Consider the following 20,036-nt stretch of genomic DNA (forward strand, 5'->3'; position numbering starts at 1 on the left):
GTATGTATGTATGTATGTATGTATGTATGTGTGTGTGTGTATGTATGTATGTATGTATGTATGTATGTATGTATGTATGTATGTATGTATGTATGTATGTATGTATGTATGCATGTATGTATGTATGTATGTATGTATGTACTACATATGTACCTATGCATCTATTCACGTTCGTGCGCGTTTCGCCAAGGAGGACTGTTGCAAATGCATAAATGCTTGTGCAATGCGCTCTCCTACTGCCCTCATGTTTAGGCGCGGCCGCAATCTTCTAAAATGCGCGTCCCGGTACTTTATTGCCAGATGTCTTGGTGGTCGACTGAGCAATAGGCGCAACGAGCACTCAACCACTTTGAAGGCTCATCAAATTGTTGCTTTTTATTACCGATCACAAAAAACCCATATGTGAGCTGTCGCGCTGCTGACGCACGTATACTCGCATGGGTTCATGAAGTGCGGTACGCGTAGCATAGCGTTCGAACTGAAAAAAGAGCGTTTTATGGGCCTTTCTTTATGGTCAACAAGAAGCCGGAGTTTCGCTGAGGGGCAATAAGGCAGAGCTGTTATTGGAATACCGTAATGGGAAACTTAAGCTTCCACCATCACATACCAGCACTATGGACTCTACACCCATTCCTTTCTGAGTGAAATTAAAATATTAATAATTTGAGATGTTGGTTAGCCTTCATCGTCGTGTTTTCCACAACACTGTCATAAGAAAATCAAAATTATATAAGGTTACGAAAATAAATATTAATGACAAGCAATAAAACACTTACGCACTTGAATCGATCACAGATGTTGTGGAAGCATTAGGATATTTGCTACAATAAAGACAGAAATGGACAGCTAAAAACAAGAAATAAATCAATGCAGCATTTGGGTATAAAATAAAAAAGGATGAATAAACTTACACAAGCATATGCAAATGAAAGAAAAACTAAAATATAGAAAAGTAGTTGGGGTCAGTAATCAAACACAATGACAATATATGTAAGGAAGATATAAAAACTACAGCGTTCTTGTTTGCAATTATGAGTCATCCCAAACAACCCGAGCACTTTTCTTATACGGTAAAAAAATAGATGAAGAACAGTCATCAAGACGGTTCAGCGCAGATCTGAAAGCAATACTTTGCGATTTTTAAAAAAGGACAAATTGTAAAAACCTGTTAACGTTCTCCCATAATGTCGATGTTTGCAACAAGGCACTGTTCCACGACGTATCCGATAAAGGAGGATAAAAGTCTTTGCAATTTGCATCCTAAGCCGATGAATTACAGAGCCCATGGCATCTGCCAGTGCCAGCGGGCTCCGAGAATAACGAGTTGGAGTCTGTGGTATATTAAACGAATGAAGGCAAGGTGACAGGCGAGAACACCGTGCGTGGGCCCCGCGCAATAGCGCACTTTGACCCGGCACACAACTCGAGGAGTGGCGCGAAGGAAGCAGAAACCCGGCCACGCCCCTCGGACGGCGGACCCCAGCCGCAGTTCTCCACCCACGAAACAACCAAGATTGGCAGATCACATAACCGTATGTATTAATCCAGAATAAATAAACCCAGTTTTCAGCTCGGTCCAGTTTCCTACAATTAATTTGGTAATAAAAAAAATTATGGGGTTTTACGTGCCAAAACCACTTTCTGATTATGAGGCACGCCGTAGTGGGGGACTCCGGAAATTATGACCACCTGGGGTTCTTTAACGTGCATTTAAATCTAAGTAAACGGGTGTTTTCGCATTTTGCCCCCATCGAAATGCGGCCGCCAATTAATTTGGTATACGGTATACGACTCAGGGTCAACGCTATACAAGAGACTATTCCTTGAGTTTCCATGCAGACGAGAGTTTCCTACGATAGATTTGCATAGTTGCATAAAAGCCACCTCAGCGTTTACTTTTGGGAAGTTTGCTATCAGTTGCAGATGCAGAATAGTGCACATCAGCAGCATGCACAAAATTATTCGCAATGCCAACATGACTAGCTTTCCACTGAAGCTCTGCTACATGCCTTTTCGCCTTGGCTTACCATACGGCAAATGTTGTTGCATTATAGAGAGAGAGGGTTATAAGGAAGGCAGGATTTTAACCAGTCAACAGTCCGGTTGGCTACCATAGGCTGGGGGAAGAGAGAAGGGGAAGAGAAAGAAGGGAGAGAGAGAGATGGTATAGAGACGTGCACAGACAGTCATTCAGTCAAAGCCGCTCGTACAAACCAGACGTTCTCACAAAGCACAAAAGTGCCTTCACTTCCTTCTGAGCCGATGATCGGATGGGGCGATGTTCTAATATCGTCTGTACACTCAGTTGGATATTCATTAAGGCACCCAAATACCGATCATCAGCGTATATAGTCGTTCTGTTTATCTTATTTTATTTATTTCTGCAATACTGCAGACCCAAATGAGGGCCCAAACAGGTGGGGCAGAATACATACATACACACACACATATATATATATATATATATATATATATCGATGCCTTATTGAGAGCAGTCATTTTTAGCTGCTATGGTAGTGCTTGCTGGTGGAAGTGGTGAAATCACTTTATGAACCAAAGTCGGGCTGAACTTGGAATCAGAATTCAGGAAACACGTCCCGTCCCGCCACGTTTCGTTCATGTGTAACGGCACTTTTGATGACAGCCACGATTTTAGTATTCAACAAGCGACGACCACCAGGGGCGGCTTGCACTCAAATTTAATAACGCAAATAATAACGAATTTAAGAACGCGCTCTTAAATGTTCCATAGACAACGCCTAGTACGCACAAGAATGCGTTCTTTAATTCATTATTATTTTCGTTATTAAATGTTTGTGTAAGCCGCCCCAGATCCACACACCAGGAAATGACACCGGTGGGCCAGCCGTCGTTTCTCGTGCATTTAATTACGTCCCTGTAAAAGCTTTAAAAACGCACAGCAATGGCATGAAATGTTCCTACATGTGCATGGGCAATCATCCGCATGAAGAATTTATCAGTAGGAGATATCTACATATTATTTAAATTGGGTGGGCCTACGACACTCCATATTAAATGTTCTTAAAGAGAAACAAATTAACCTTACACCTGCAAGAACTGAATCTTGTCAGGCGCAAAGTCAAAAATATAAAAGAATCTTAGCAAAGATCTGCGTGATGTGAAGGTGGCCTTGCTTTTGTTAACAAGCGGTGGTGCAACGTGGGCAATACTAACTCCGAAGAACGGACGCAATGTGAATCGCATGTGAAAAGTATTCTGACGCATTGCTTTTGTAATTCCCGTGTTTGTGCAACGCATTGAAAGGTATGCCGAGTTTGTTCTTTGCGCACCGTGCAGGCACGTTGGGTAACGGAGCTGGCATATTCTCAGACATGTTGCGCAGAGCACGTAACGACAACATTACGGCGTTGTACAGCGCGAACATGCCTCATCCTTGCTGCAGACACCATTTGCGCCTGTCCCGAGTCTGAAGGTTGGTAATCATTTCATACGCCTTTCTGAGGGGCTGCTCAGTTTCCAGGAGAAGAATCGAATAGGCAGGGCATTTTCAGAGACAGAGCTTCTTCGTGTATGGCCTCGTGCGTCTCAGGCTATAAAAGCAACGCGGGCATTGGCGCAATTTCCGAGATCGACTGGCTTCAATAACCCTTTCCAGATGTGATGTGCAACCCAACGGGAGCGCACAGCTAGCCCCCTCCAGCTTCTTTCCTTTATTTCGCTTCTACTCCTTCCTCTATTAGGGTCGCAAACAGGACGGGCGGCTGGATGGCGTAGCTGACTTTCCTTTTCTATCCTTCACTGTCGCTTCTTTATGAAAATCCTCGATATATGCATGCGCCATCACATGGTATACAGTAACTGTAATGATCCATCGTTTCGTCTTATAGAGGAAAGAAATCGTCATGTTCATTAAAATACAGTTTACAATTCAGACTTTAAAAAAAGTGCCAGGGATAAAACATAATAGGCAACACAGTATTCATGTGCGCTCGATTGGCATAACTACTAACAGTTTCACTACGCAGTTCTTCTTTTTTCCTGGAAAGACATTCGTTAGCAAGAGGAAACATATCTGTTAAATCCCCACTAAAGCTTTGTGAGGAAACATCACAGAGGTACACAGGTGTAGGAAGTTGGGCTAGTTGGTTCAAGTTCACCATTATAATGACGTTATAATAATAACTCTAAAGTTATCGACTCTCTCTGATTGAATGTTGTAAAGTTGTGTAATGTTGAATCAGAGATACAACCTGACAGCATATCGCATCCCAATTCCAATGCATACCTTCTTGAGATAAGTCCACACACACTACGGAGAAACGTGACTATGCGTGTTGTGAGTGGCGAGAACAATCAATAAATGGATTGTCACTCCATGCTGAAAGACCTCTGTTTCAATGTCATAGCAGTTTCCCTAAATACGCTTACTTTATGAAGCTCGATACCGAAAAACAGCACGTATTTTTATTTATTCATTTTTTACAGGGTAGCTCCTCTGTTTGGGCAAGTTGATGCAACATGCTGTAAGTTGAACACCGCAATAAGGCGAAGACACTATAGAGACACGTCACACAGGACCAGCGCTGAATTAATTTTTTCTTCGCTTAGAATCGCAAATGGTAACAGCGGTTTGAAATAACACCCTTACCAAACCATTTTCCCTCGCACCGACTAGCTCGGAATGAAAATAATCCTGACGTTGCACCAGACACTACGGCGGCGGCTGTGTTCAAAAATTTAACGTTGTAGAGAAGCCGGGGATGTACTGTACTTGCTGCGCGACATTTATAATCAATCAATCAATCAATCAATCAATAAATGGCTACATCCTCTGAGTGCTTACAGCTTACGGGCAATTGGCTGCAGTAATTATGCTTTACCTTCAAGGTAATTTAAACATTTTTTACCCTCATATTTGTACAGCTTTGCGCGCGCATGAAAACTATTTAAATAGTTCGGTCAAACAAATTGTGATGGCAATAATAAATTATCCTACACGTATCGCGATGACTGTCTCTCATTCTAGGTTTCCAACACATGCATAGCTTTTTCTAGGCAAGAGGCAAGTAGAGGCCACTATTTGCCTTGCCAGGAAACGTTTAAAAGACGCCTGCAGAAACCGAAACGCAGGTCAAATTAGTGGTGGGCGTCTATAGACCGCACATCAGAGGGCTGACGGAAGCGGTACGTCGTTAACCAGATGCAAATGTCATTGCACTATTCCTGCATTTCCACCACGTCAGCGTTTATTTCTTTCAGGAATCTGACCAGTTGACATATGACACATTCTTCTGCAGGCTGTAAGGTATCACGCTTCGTATTCACAAAGTTATTCGCAACTTGAAACGCTCAGTGCTTCGGATAAAAACAGGCGCGAACCGATAGGGATAGCGAATGCATTATTACTGAAGGAGGCTGGCCAGCGACAAAGAGTTCTTACGAACGAAAGGCTTTGTGAATCCCAGCCAAGAGCCCGTAAACACTAACGTCTGTCTAATTGCAGTCTGCGAATGGCCATCCCGTGGCAATCGTCTCGTTATCATGCCGATCGCAATCATCAGTTACGGATCCCAGAAATTCGGATTATGAGTAAGCGATGCGTAAGAGAAGTTTCGTCAACACAAGCTCAGTGCGTCTCCTATTCGCTGTCGCAAGGCAAGCTCCTGCAGCCTTTTTAAGCTGGGAAAGCTGTTTCAATAAAATCGGTACGTTATTGCGTTTAGACATAGCCTATAATTTTACAAAATTGTAAGCAGCTGACCGGTGGGGAATGATGAACTTATACATGGGGTCTCAGTTCATATAGGATTTACAGATCCCGTGTATCTGCTCGGTACAAAAAAAAAGAAAACTCAAGGCCCGTATTCACAGAAATATCTTACGCCATAGCGTAAGAGCTCTACTTCACTAGTTGTTGTTCGTAGATTATAGCCAGTCGTGATGTTGGGCATATCATTAGCGAAATTGGTCGGCCAATAGCAAACAGAACTTACGAATGAAAAGCTTTGTGAATTCGGTCACAGATGTGCACGTGGCCTTAGGAAGACGGTCGTAGCTCTTTCATTATTATGACGCTATAAGGTCGCTAAGGATGTCATTAGGACGCTAAGGTGACCTACAGAACCTGATAAGAACTAGTGCAGGTTGGATCGTTGACAGCTGTAAATGGCACTGAAACAGTATGCACAGCGTCCCGATGGAATGGCAAGAGCTCCTACATATACACAACCGCGAAGATATTTGTTCCCCCTGCGTGAAACAGCGGCCGAATTCACAAAGTTTCTCGTTCGTAAGTGCTATTTGCCATTGGCTGGTCGCATTCACTAATAATCTACCCGTGCGAACAATCCTAGCGTAAGAGAGAGAGAGAGAAGAAACTTTATTAATGAATGGCCGGCAGTTTCGTTGTGGTGGTGGCTAGCGTAAGAACTTTTTTGCGAATACGGATCCTGGTAAATAGTCAGAACCTCCCCTATAGCCTAGAGGACTTGATCAAGCTGGCTATAAATGGCCAAGCACCAGACACTTCAATTTCAGAAATTACGATAGGTGGGAATTATCTCAGCCCCCTGTGTGCAGAGCATTCATGATTCTGCTCGATATAGAAACGCCCCTCCCCCCCATCCCCCTCATTAGAAGCGTCTGGTAAAACTTTCAACGGAAAGACTACCAGCCGCATGGACTGATTAACGAGCGAGAAAGCCAATCTTCTATGCTTCTGGAAAATCCCGGAAGTGGTAACTCACACATGCTTAGTAGCTCATAGGCTACTCAGTGCCGCACGTATATTTACTGGAGTCTTAAACTTGCATTCAGTAGCCGTAAAGTAAGAACCTAGGTCAGTAAGTTAATCGCGTAAACAGTGATCGTCTTCACGAGTTAGAACTTGTATGTTTCGCACGTGTACAGCATCTATACACCTACACCATCTATAAGAAAGAAAGACGCTGCAGACTTTAGTGATTCCTCTGGTTGTGAACTCATTTACTGTGACAGACTGATGCAAGCTCACAGCGGACACAGCTATCTAGCTTCCTTGTTCCTCAAATAATAGCGCTATCTTCCAAAAAAGTCGCCGTTTCACCCGAAAGGCGAAGCATTGATTGCAATAGCAAATTAGTAGACAGCTATACGAAGTAAGGATAGTTGTTTTATCGGACGTATAAACTTGTAAATATTCGCTTACTAACTAAATTAACAAGCATGATGTTACGCAAGCACAAGCAAACATGAATACATCTCACTCGATGACCGCGGAAACTCGCTGTGAAAATGCTGAAGTGAGGAAACGCTAAGCGCGGCAGCTGCAGCGAGCGAATTTACCGAAGCTACGAGCCCTCGGCACACCTAGTCTCTGTACTCATAGTCTACTATATGGTCTTCATCCGCCTCCTATGCCCTCAGAAACACATGCACCGCGAAAATTTCTAAGCGCAAATGTTGCGAGATAGCTCAGTGCTTAGTGCCGTCCCTACGTCTGCACATTACCGCAGGCGCGTGAGTTCGATCTCCAGTGACGGTGGTTGCAAAGTATTGTTTTTCTTCTGCATACAATGACTGGGAAACTGAGGATGAGGAAGCGGCCTGACGACGACACGATGACGGTGTAACGGTAAGAACGGACGACACCGCAACTCCAGTTTTGAGCATTTAACTGCAGTCGCAGTAAAAGAGCACGCCGAGATTAAAGCTTTGGCGTGAAAAAGAAATAATAGTAACTTCGAAACTTGCCAAGGTTAACGACTGGGCTTGTTGGTATAGCATATTAGAGGTATAGCATATAGAGTATAGGTATAGCTTATATGGTATAGCATTTAGAGGTTATAGCATATTAGAGGCATATTAGAGGCAAGTAGCGCTCTGTGGTGTATGTTTCTCTTCTCTGTGTCTCGTCAAAATGTTGCGCAATCCAACCTCTAGTAACTTTGAAACGACAACAATTAAAGGACGGTAATCGTTGCCGACATTTCTTACAGCATTGAACTGAGAATACAGGAACGGAAAGATCACACAATCAGAAGACACGAGACCCAAAATCGGCATACGGGTAATGAAGATTATTGTATAGCAATGAAAAGTAAGCCGTACGTGTCAAATGTGACAGGCTATCGTTGAACCGATAGGGCAAAATGAAACGGAATCGCATTTTATACCGCAAATTTACCTGAAAATATCACGCAGCTATAAAGAAGAAAGCCAGTACCACCACTACGACGACGACGACGTCGACTACAAAACGAAGCGAGGCATCATGTTTTGCGACAACAACAACTACAACAACAGAAATGTGTCTTTCATGTTAGCAGGGAGCATCTTGTGTTCGTTCTGATATTACAGTGACAATTTATAAGCGCTTTCTAGATTTTTGCCGGCTTGCTTGAATTATCGTGTGGTTAACAATCTTTGCACCTCAATGACCGTGTTTTATCTCTCCGCGAATGTAAGATTAGAAATACATTTCTATTCTTTCGTCCGCTGCAATCAGCACTATCACCAAGGCCTGCGCTGTTCATTTACACTAGAAAAGCATTTACATCAGCTACCATGCGCACAAGCAGGTTGTTGTTGTTTACGAATCCCGGCATGTGTTTTATGGTACCTCACTCAAACGCATCTAAGCGCTCAAATAATAGCCATCCATTAACGCTTTACTGAACAGATCTTTATATTCATTTATAATAGTAAGACCGCACCCTACTACGTCTATTGCGCAACTACCTACTTTTGTAATGTCGACCTGACCCCCGATAATTTGCACAAAACTTTTCCCGTTAGCATCTTTCGTGGTGAAGGAAAACCAGCGACGGCCGAGAACACAAAAGGAAAACTCAAAGGGGCCACTATTGGAGTAAACCTGAACGAGCAATTTTCGTAAGGCTTCGCATCCTCAACGCATGCGAGACGTTAAAGCATGAACGTCAAGTATATGTGAACTGCGTAGACAAAACACATAAAATAAGCACAGTTGTGCCAGCACAGTATTTGATGCGTGCAAAAATTGTCAGGTATCGCACAACTATACAATTTCTATAAGTATCTGTATACCCCTAAACGTTCACTGCGCGTAAAAAAATGGGGGGAGAAAGCAGTGGGAAGGCCCAACCTAAATATTATACTGCAAATGGGTTGTAAACTTCGCTGAACTAGCAAGCCTAATGAGAGAAAATCATTTATATTTGCGAAATGGTTCTTGTGCTAGAAGATGCGGACAAAGAAAGATAGAGGGGGGACGGGGGCGTACAGGACACCCGAAGCGCTACTTACATCTCATTTACTTTGAAATAGAACGTGCGCTAATATACAAGATGGTATGGTATGCGCACTTTACGTGCGCACTATTCTCTAGGTAAGCAATTTATTTGTTGGAAAGCGAGAGGCAAGGCATGCTTACACAATCGTCCCCTAACTGTCTTGTCGCCATGGCTTCGATAATTTCCCTAGTGAATTTGTCCTCACTCCAGCCTCCAATTGCACATGCGATAAAATTCGGCTGGCAAAGGCAATCCCTGCAGTGAACGGAAAGATGACCATCGTTTTTACTTTGAACTTTATAGTTGTGCTGTTCAAGACGCTCATTAAGGCACCGCTCCGTTTGACCAACGTAAGTTTTCCCACAAGAGAGTGGGATCTGATAGATCACAGCCTGGGTTTGCATTGGACGCATTTATCTTCATGTTTTGTAATGCATCCTGAGGGCTTCAGGGATCTGTCATCTTGCACAGGCGTGAAAGTTTCATGGGCGCGCGAAAGGTTAATGCCTGTGAAAGTTTTCGAGAACGTAGCTAATAGGCATGCGCTCGCGATGCCATCGTGGTCGTTTCATCGTCGCCATTGCAGCTTCGTCATCCGACTTTCGTCATGCCGTCGTTGTCACGCCATCGTCGTTATACAGTCATCAGCATCCCGTTGTCGTCGTGCCGTCATCGATCACCATGCTGTCGTTGTATAGTCGTCATCATCTTACAAACGTCGTCCAACTGTCGTCATGTAGTAGTCGTCATACCACCGTCGTCTTTCCATCGACGTCACACCTTCTTTGTTATTCCATCGCAATCATGCTATCGTCACTCAATCGGGATTATGCCACCGTTGTCATGCCATCTTCGTCATTGCGTCGTCGTCACACAGTCGTTGTCATACATTTGTTGTCATACCGTCGTCGTGATGCGTCGTGGTCGTTACGTGGTAGTCATTGCAGCGTCGTCATCCATTTCTTGTCATATCAACATTGTCACGCCGTCGTCGTCACACAGTCTTCGTATTACAGTTGTCGTCACGCTATCGTCGTTATAGCACGACCATAATTTTCAGAGTCGTCATCCTATTGTTGTCATGCCATCGTTGCCATACTGCCCTCGTCGTCCCATCGGCGTCCTTTATTCTTGGTCATATTATCGTCGTCATGTCTTCATGGTCATAGCCGACCTTGGTGAGCGAGTGTCGTAGCAAAGTCGCTACGGCTAATTGGCATTAACGTTGACAGCCATCGTTAGGTTGTAGTGGATGTAGATGCACAGCCTAGATGTTAGTGGAACTTGTACCGGATATTTTTATGTCTTGTTTTCCTCTTTTACTACATATGCCTCCACAGAAATTAAGAAAAAAACATTACGGGAGTGACCGTCATACCAGTAAACACTACAGCGCTTCCCGAACGCGGTACAGTTCATACAGATGTTTGCCTTTAGCACAGGAAATAAACATGACCGAGCATGTCATCCGCATGTTCCATCAAAAGTAAGTTCGCATTTCGATGTAGCTGCTGCCGTCGTGCAACAGTCGCTTTGACAAAAAAAAATGATACTTTATTGAACACAGGAACACTCTAATCACATTTCCTACCATATGCGGTACTCTCCGTTCGTATATGGGGTTGTGCTATGCCCACAAATGCTTTTAAACTTTGGGAAACCTTCAGAAGTTATTGGACAAATATTAAGGCTTCTCACAAGCAAGTATAAAGAAAGCGCCCAGACAGCGCTGAAAACAGCTCAAAGAGAAAATAATGAAAACATGCCAATTAACCGAGCCGCCGTTTAGCTCGGATAAAGGAATTTTTATTTTTGTACAGTAAAATTTATTGACAAGCGAAATATATGGTGATGTGTTATAGGGTACACGGGCCCTATGTCTTTATCGGTTTGCAGTGATATTATTAACGAGCTTCGCTGTCAGAAATGGAACGATGCTCCTTCAGAAATTATTCTGCATTTTCTTCTGTGAAAATCAGCGTTATGATTGACATAACAGAACCACCGCATTTCACATGGTACACTTACATATGGCTCATTGTGAGAAGACACGGCACCTGGCACTTCGCACAGTTTATCGTAATTTTTTGTTTCAGTATGAGTGCTACATCGTTGCCATATGACGCGGCGGCGAAGCACGCTCTTCGTCAACCCATATACACTTGAAGAAGCGAAGTATACTTTTAGATTGCTTGTCGGTACAAAAATTATTTTGCTCTGCGCAAGACCAATGACACAGACAACAAAACAAGGCCTTATGCTTCATTCAACTAAATCCTTATTCTGGTTTCTTAAAGCTACTACGCATATGGCTTGAGACCGGAGCTTTAGGTAAAATGCTTTTTTTTTGTCCTTATTGTACCTACTTAACAAGCAAGCACGAACTTGGGCCTACAACATTTTACATCTTTATTATGCTTATAAATGCTTCTTTCAATATTGGTGCCCATATTGAATTTCCAGCGCCTAAATTGAATTTTTCAGTGTTTTTTTTTTACTAGCCTCATTTTGTTTCTATTGTTATAACTCGTTAGAAACCTGGCTGAAGGCAGCCGGGTGTTGTCACAGAGATTCTGCCGGTTAAAGGGTGTTATTACCAGCTTTACAGCAAAGTACAGCTTCGCTGTATGTGAGAAGAGATCCAACTGCCCTACGTGGCGATACACTTGAAGTTGACTTAGCGCATTTGTGCGCTCACTTGACGCTTTTGGCCGACATAATCGAGAAACGTGAATACTCGAGCGCCACTCTGGCCCGGAATGGGAGGCTCAATTTGGACATTCAAGATATGAACTGCAGCAGAACTGATAGTTGGGCGAGTTGGTACGAATTCATAGCGAAATATTTTGCGCGAACAGCTGACAAGGACACAGTGAAGGGGGACACACGAGCGCTTACTCACAACTGCTTTATTTTCGGAAAGATACAGAACGTATATACCCCAGCTATCAGTGCTGAGCATGTGCAACAAGAGTGGTCAGTAAAACAGAAACAGATTAAAAACAGATCAAAGAGTTTCAACCCGTATTTAAAAAAGCAAATTCATTTTCAGTGATTGCAACCGATGGTTGGCTTATGCATTTTTCAGCACACTTTTTGATATGAAACGCTTCTGTGATTTCACGTGTTAGTTTGTTTTTATCTGAAAACAAAATGTCATTGTCAAAAAATACCGGATCAGAATGACATAGATTACAGTGGTTCGACAAGTGCGAATAGTTTTCTTTACCGAAAGAATGTTCATGTTCTTTTAGACGGGGTGTTGTGTAGCGGCTTCCATTAGCCTGTAGCAACATGTACATAGGACAAACCGGTCAGTGCATAAACATCCGTCTGAAAGAACATGAACATTCTCTCGGTAAAGAAAACTATTCGCACTTCTCGAACCACTGTAATCTATGTCATTGTGACCGGTATTTTTTGACAATGACATTTTGTTTTCAGATAAAAACAAACTAACACGTGAAATCACAGAAGCGTTGCATATCAAAAAGTGTGCTGAAAAATGCATAAGCCAACCATCGGTTGCAATCACTGATAATGAATTTGCTTTTTTAAATACTGGTTTAACCTTTTTAATCTGTTTTTAATCTGTTTCTGTTTTACTGACGACTCTTGATGCACATGCTCAGCGCTGATAGCTGGGGTATATACGTTCTGTATCTTTCCGAAAATAAAACAGTTGTGAGTAAGCGCTCGTGTGTCCCCCTTCACTGTGTCCTTGTCAATTGTGCGCGCAAAATATTTCGCTATGACATTCAAGAGAGTTTCACCACCATACAAAGTGGACATGTTGCTGATGGAGTTAGTTCGAAATTTCAATCTGTCTCCCGCAAAAATTAAGGGTTTTTCGGTACTGTAAGAACTGTCAATGTTTCTGACCGGCGAACATTCTGCAATTCCGGAGAGCATTAGATTATTGAACGTTCCGAAGTACAAGTATATGCTGCTAAATCCGGTGGATATTAAGAGTTTCTTTTTTTCAGCATATACCTACTAATACTCAGTGGAAAAAGGCACAGCATTAAACACGAAAATCTTGAAATATTGTTTGTTTTTCACTGTTTTAACTACTTTGCCCGTGATTTCTAGTCCACCAGATTTAATATAAATCCTCTAACCTACGCAACTTGCCTAATTCAGTTTGAATTATCAAGAAAGTAAAATTAATTTCACAATACAGGAACTTAGTGAGTTGTTTTTTTAAGAATCGTAATTGATTTTCAGATGCCCTCTGAAAGTTGTTTTTAATTGAGCCTCTATCTGGCTACAGGGCACCATTTGATGCCTATATACGCGATAAATGACAGATGTGTTATCTGTTATAGGCGCATAAAACAGCATCTTATAGTGCCGAAGCATCCGGTCTCTATATATGGCACATAATGACACAAATCAAGATACCACAGGAACCAATAAAAACAAGATAAATTCAAAAGAAAATACTCTTTTCAGAGACACATACTTGCATCAAACGCCGTCAGAAAAAATACTGTATCAAATCTTTCCACATTTCGCCAAAAGGTTTATTTCTCTCTCCAATAGCTCAACTGAAGGCAGACCGACGCGTCCGTATTCGTTTCATCTGATGTGTGCAGCTGCGTTAGTCTGCCGCGATTATTTACAATGGCTACGCAATTATTAATCCGGCCGCGCGCCGCATTGTTTCCAATGAAGGACGAGAAAACCGTCTCTGTCCCCATTCACTTTTCTTTTGTACTCATTGAAACTGGTATTTAGGCACCTATATAGCCTAGCCCAATGTAACTACCGCCACTAATCAGAGGAACTTCACAGATAAAACTTAAATCACATCTAGTAAATGCAGCTCGGGGGTCATCTATAAAATTATAGCCGCACGAATCGAATGGAATAAAGACGGATGCGTCAGTCGCTTTTCGCTTAAGTGATCGAAGTAAGTCATTCAGTAGTTTGCTGTGCGCATGCGCCTGTGTCAAGCAATATTTCTTTCTTAATTTTTTTCTTGGGTGTTTTCACATTTTCTGTTTAATTATGGGGTTTTACGTGTCAAAACCACTTTCTGATTATGAGGCACGCCGTAGTGGAGGACTCCGGAAATTTTGACCACCTGGGGTTCTTTAACGTGCGCCTAAATCTAAGCACACGGGTGTTTTCGCATTTCGCCCCCATCGAAATGCGGCCGCCGTGGCCGGGATTCGATCCGCGACCTCGTGCTCAGCAGCCCAACTCCATAGCCACTGAGCAACCACGGCGGGTGTTTTCATTTTCACATTTCACATTTTCATTTTACTGTTCAAGTGTCGAACATGTACCACGCGTTTCAATGGCAACCATCTCATATCGTTAAAAGTAGGAGATTTGAGACTAGACAATAATTTTTGCTCAACAAGCTTTATAGCAGTGGCGATAATCGCTAATACGATCAATGATTACCAAAATGTCCGAAATTAAATTTAAATAATAAATTTAGAGGGATGCCGTAACTGTAGAATTCAACTTGATCCTCCAGTACCCAGAATACTAATTATTTCCGGCAGTTTTATGTTTAGCATCAGTTTTGAGCAATACGGACTCAAAATTTGCGTGAAACTCATTCCTGTAACAGTTAACAGCTTATCGTGCTGAGTCTTTATGCAGGTGAATTTCAACGTTGCTACTGCAACAGCAATGCATTGGGCTACAGAACTTTTGTACTTATTTCTCGAAGCTGGTGCTATAGGCAATAAATTCCTGGCAGAAATTCGTGTTCTGAGTACTGGCTAATCGACTTCAATTCTACACTTACAATATCCCCTCTAACGTGAAATGTTGTTAATTAATCGTAATGGCGAATATTGCGCAGATTATGCCACTCGTTGTTGCTACAAAGCTTATTGATTAGTAAAAATTATAACTTCGTCTCGAATCACCTGTTTTTAACAATCTGAGAGAGACGTCACTGAAACACGCGGTATACAGGGTGTCCCAGCTAACTTTAGCCAGAGCTTAAAAATATACGAATGCCACGTAGCTGAACGGATCCAGGGTAATATTCTTTGCCGTCGCTTGGAGATACTCAAATTATTCTTTTCATTGCACCTAATTAGATGATTAGTCTTAATTGCTTAATCAACTTCTCACATATTATAATTACATGAAAAGTGTCAATCAGAAAATTGTAGAGCGACATGAAAAACTCCCGATACAGCTTTCTGTTGCTCAATACGTGCTACATAAAAGTGCTTGTCCGAGCGCGAAATAAGCCCGCAAATGCACGCAAAATTGCCGCGCGACTGGCCGCTCGACGCAATCTGAGTGTATTCGTGTGATGTTTTGACGCTCGGACAAACACATTATGTAGCACGTATTGAGCGACAGAAAGCTGTATCGGGAGTTGTTCATGTCGCTCTACAATTTTCTGATTGACACATTTAATTTAATTATAATATTTGAGAAGTTGATTAATCAATTAAGACTAATTGTCTAATTAGGTGGAATGAAAAAAAGATATCAGCGTGCATCAGAGTAACGCTTTAGTTGGAAGCAGCACTTTGTTTTCTATGTGCCCTTGTTCCTGCGCACTGCAAAAATTGCTCGAAGTAGCGCCACGTGTTGCAACGTGATGTATGCTAATGCATTCTCCATTTCCATTACCAATGAACATCGCGAGATACACCGGCCACGTGACACGTATACGTCAGCTTTAGCATTACGCAACCGGGCGGGTCGACACTCTTTATCGGGAGCGCGAGGCAGAATTCGCTCTAGTTATATAGAGCTGCGTCAAAGAGATTCCACGATTTGTTCCAAGTCAGAGGGGGTTGTGCAAAGGGAGTGAGGGATGGAGATGGAAGGGGTTGGTTGGATGGAGGTGACGGGCCTCATTGCGAGCATTCCTAAGCGTGTGTCGCATTGACAAGGCCGTGCATGCGAGCGGCACGGCGCGTCTGTCCCGTTGTCGGCAGCACAGCGAGACTTGTCGCGGGGTTATGTACAGCAACAGCCATAGTGATTGAGCCGTCTGCACCGCGGGGACTTATTCCATGACGCAGGACTGCTTGGTACACGTCACATAAGTTATGTACACGGAGTATTTCCGCGTGCGGGAGATAACGTCTTCGGGCCTTTCCGCGGATTCACCGCAGCTTGAACCCACAGCCACGACACCGGCGTCGGGCCCTTGCAGACGTAATAGGATATTTCCAGCCCTCTTTCGTTCTCTTGTTCTTTCACAATAAAGGATTCACTGTCCGCACTGTGAAAATAAGAAAGCCCAACAATCCCGTGTATCTTCAACACTATACGTGAACACTGACACCTAAGTTAATGATCTCGTTATTCCATAAAACACGAAATGCATAATTTAAAACAAAGCCATGTTCATCCACGAAAAGGCGGCGTTTGCCCTCTCGACTAAGATGAAACATGTTGAGCCTATCGATACACGTACGCTAGGCCTAATCGTACACCTTGTCGATCGCGATCTACAAGACGATCAAGACGACCACCTTTGTATATATACGTTCACTTTCTGTCCGCCCTCTTACGTGCCGTGCATCTTAGAGGCTTTCTGGTTGATATAAGTTACAGTAGCACAAAAAATAACGCCCTTACGAAAAGGAAATATTCCTTTAAGGTACCGACATGGGTTCGCTAATAGTGCTCGCGATAGTTTTTGAGAATGCTTCGATTATTTTAATGCTTTAGAATTCTTCGGGTTCTTCACACATTTTCCGGGGCTATGTATGTGTGTATGTATGTGTGTATGTGGGTGTGTGAGTATGTATGTATGTATGTATGTATGTATGTATGTATGTATGTATGTATGTATGTATGTATGTATGTATGTATGTATGTATGTATGTATGTATGTATGCACGTATGCATGTATGTATGTATGCATGATCTATCTGTTTTCTTTGATTTTGATACAAGTGTGTAGGCAGCAGAGCTGTGTACATGTGTACATTTACATTGCGAATTCATATCAGTTTCGCCTATAGTTCAAAGAGACAGTACATGCACTTGGTGAAATGAGGTGTTTCTTGTAGATGTACCAGCTATGAAAAAGAAAATACTCCTACAAACAATTATTGCTGTTACATCTCTCCCCCTTCTTTTCCCTACTCTTGGCTGTTGCGCAGTAACGGTGTGTTTTAAATTTTGCTTTACAACCAGTGCTTTAGTGGTTCCTTTTCTTTTTTCTTTCTTTCTTCCTTTTAAAGAAAACAACTAAGGATTCATTGCAAATACAGCCTTTTGTCAAAACGCTGAGAAACTGTGTCGAGGGAGGCAGCAAACTAGATCGAGTAATGAGATTAGAAATGTGTGGGCACAGTTGATCTGGCTGACGTGGGATAAAGAAAATTCGAGATCTCTGAGAGAGAACACAGTCCTGAGAGAGGACACAGTCCTCTCTCAGCGATGTACGGTAGCGCGATGAAAAGACGGGACAAAAGAATACACACAGGGACACACACAGCGGTGTGTGTGTCCCTGTGTGCCTTCTTTTGCCCCGTCTTGAGGATACCCCTTGAGGTTACCCCTTGAGGATACATTACCAACAAGCCCACATTGCAACCCTCTCTCAGAGACCTCGAAAAAGCTAGAAAGGCGTGCATAAGCTTCACGCGCCTTTACTATGGTTCAGTGCGTGCAAGTTGATTTGGCTACGCTGTTCCATTTGCTGTCTCCGAGAAAAATTAGGCAACATACTTTTCTGTAATAGTCATTGCGAGGTTGACACTTATGACACTGGTGTCATCCTGAGAATTTGTTCCTAGTGGATGCGTCTTGCGAACTCAGCGGCTACAATTCGTAAATTGCAATATGTGCCGTTAAATAATTGGTTAAAACCTTAATTCGTGTAAGTTTGTTAAGTAGTCGATTACGCATTTTGATCTTTTTTTAAAAGAATGTCCGCATTTTCAAGTAGTCCAGTTCAAGGATTAAAATTGTGTTATCTGCCACACACATATTGTTTTAATTTCTGTAGTCCAAAAAAAAGCACGCACGTTATAATGCTCAGTGTATTTCTGCCCTCCGAGGTGGCTTAGAGACTATATATGGTGTTGTGCTGCTAAGCAAGAGGTCGTCGCGGGATGAAATTCGGGCCGCGGCGGCTGCATTTTGATGGCGGCGAAATGCGAAAACGCCCGTGTGCTGTGCACTGGGGGCACCATAAAGATCCCCGGGTGGTTCAAGCTAATCCGGACTCTCCCACTACGCCGTGCCTCATAATCAAGTCGGGGTTTTGCCACGAAAAACACCAGAATTCAATTCAATCTATTTCTACCGGCGTTATTGCTTCCACCACGCGCAATTAGCACTCGAGTGTTACTTTAAAATACAGTAGTAAGCATCATACAACACGTAAGAAGATGTTCAAGTAGTCTACGTATTTGCTTCAAGAACATCCCAAACAACGTGAAATCTTGTTCGTTACCATTCGCTCAGTTGCAGACGCACTAGCACTCATAATCTGTACATGCGCGGTTGCGGTGCTAGCGCACACTATGAAACGGAAAGGCAACACTGTGAACACTAGTGTTAGGCGGGACCCAAGTGCGCTTCAATAAAATCGAACCGCACTTGAATCTCGCGGGGTCAACGCTACCGAAAGGAACAGAAGCTCTGGGCACGAGAACCTTACCTTCTCACGTTAATTCCAAGAAAGAAAAAAAAAAAACAGTACGTGGCCCGAAGTCCATGACTGCCATATTCAGGTAGCACGCATGCTGCAGCGGCGCACACGATGGTCGAAGAAAACTTCAGCGCATGCCGCAGCTTCTGTGCTCGGCCGTCTCAAGCTCTCGGAGTTGGGCTAGCCACGCGCTTGAAGTCCGCGGTGACCGCCGAACGCTGCTGAACCGTTGCGAAGCTAGACTCGAGTGAGCCCGACAAAGTTGAGTGTGCTGGGAGAGCGAGCCGCTATTTTTGCGAAACGCTCTGCTCGGCGAGAGCGGGCGCTCTTTTCGCTGGCTCAAAAAGCAAAGTGCAAAACCTGCCTGACGCCCCTTAAAAGCATCTAAGGTCCACTTATCTCCCGGGAGGTTCATGCACGCCCTTAAGAGCCCCTCGCGCCGTTTTCTCCGCGACCACGAGACCCCCTCCCATTCTCTGTAATCAGGGGCCGGCCCGAGCATTTTCTTCGCGGGCCGTGAACCGATAAGACGGCGCGCGGCGGCAGAGTGCACCTCCCCCGGACCCTGCTACAGAGCATCAGTTGCGTGCGGTCTTCATACGAGCAGGCACATACAAGTGGCGCCAAAGCGCCTCCGTTGTGTTTCTACTGTGTGAAATGGTGACCAGCTTGTTTGCCTATCGCGAACAGATGGAATCCGAGAAGCGTGCGTTGAATCGGCAACTTTCCAAAGAAGATGACGGCACATGCGCTAAAGCTTCAGAGTTGAGAAAACGCCGGGTTACGCTGCGGTCGCTCAACCGGTGTAAAACTATCCTTTTTCTTTATTTTCCTTCACTTCTTCATAAGTACTCACTCCCGTTCATTCCCACCGTTTGCTGTATTGTGGGATATAGACATTTGGCAGTGTCGAGTGCCTGACATAGAAATTTCCGTCAACTTCTCATTGAAGCGGTATATTTCAAATGTGCAAATAACTCATGCACTATCCATATAGCTGAATGCGTAAAGCATATACCAAACGTCCGTCAAATGCTCATGAAACAAATGCCACTTTCGGGCAGCGTATTTGCAGGTGTGCTATTACGTAATTGATAAGACGGCCAGTTCGAAAGTGAACGTATGGAATACGATGCATGTCCAAGTTGATCCTGACGAGGATGATATACGAAAATCAATAAAAACTCTAATTGTAGCCT

The 20,036-nt window shown here is 43.3% G+C and overlaps 1 long non-coding RNA gene across 1 annotated transcript in view; it reads right to left on the minus strand.

Moving 5' to 3' along the window:
• Window positions 1–19,113, minus strand: part of LOC129380549 (uncharacterized) — a 99,308-nt gene extending 80,195 nt beyond the window's left edge. Inside the window, exon 1 of the long non-coding RNA XR_008608673.2 lies at window positions 18,847–19,113. This is a non-coding gene — a long non-coding RNA (uncharacterized lncRNA). The remainder of the gene's footprint in view (window positions 1–18,846) is intronic.
• Window positions 19,114–20,036: the final 923 nt, after the last annotated feature.

This window comes from Dermacentor andersoni, chromosome 1 (genome assembly GCF_023375885.2).
Source record: "Dermacentor andersoni chromosome 1, qqDerAnde1_hic_scaffold, whole genome shotgun sequence".
NCBI lineage: Eukaryota > Metazoa > Arthropoda > Arachnida > Ixodida > Ixodidae > Dermacentor > Dermacentor andersoni.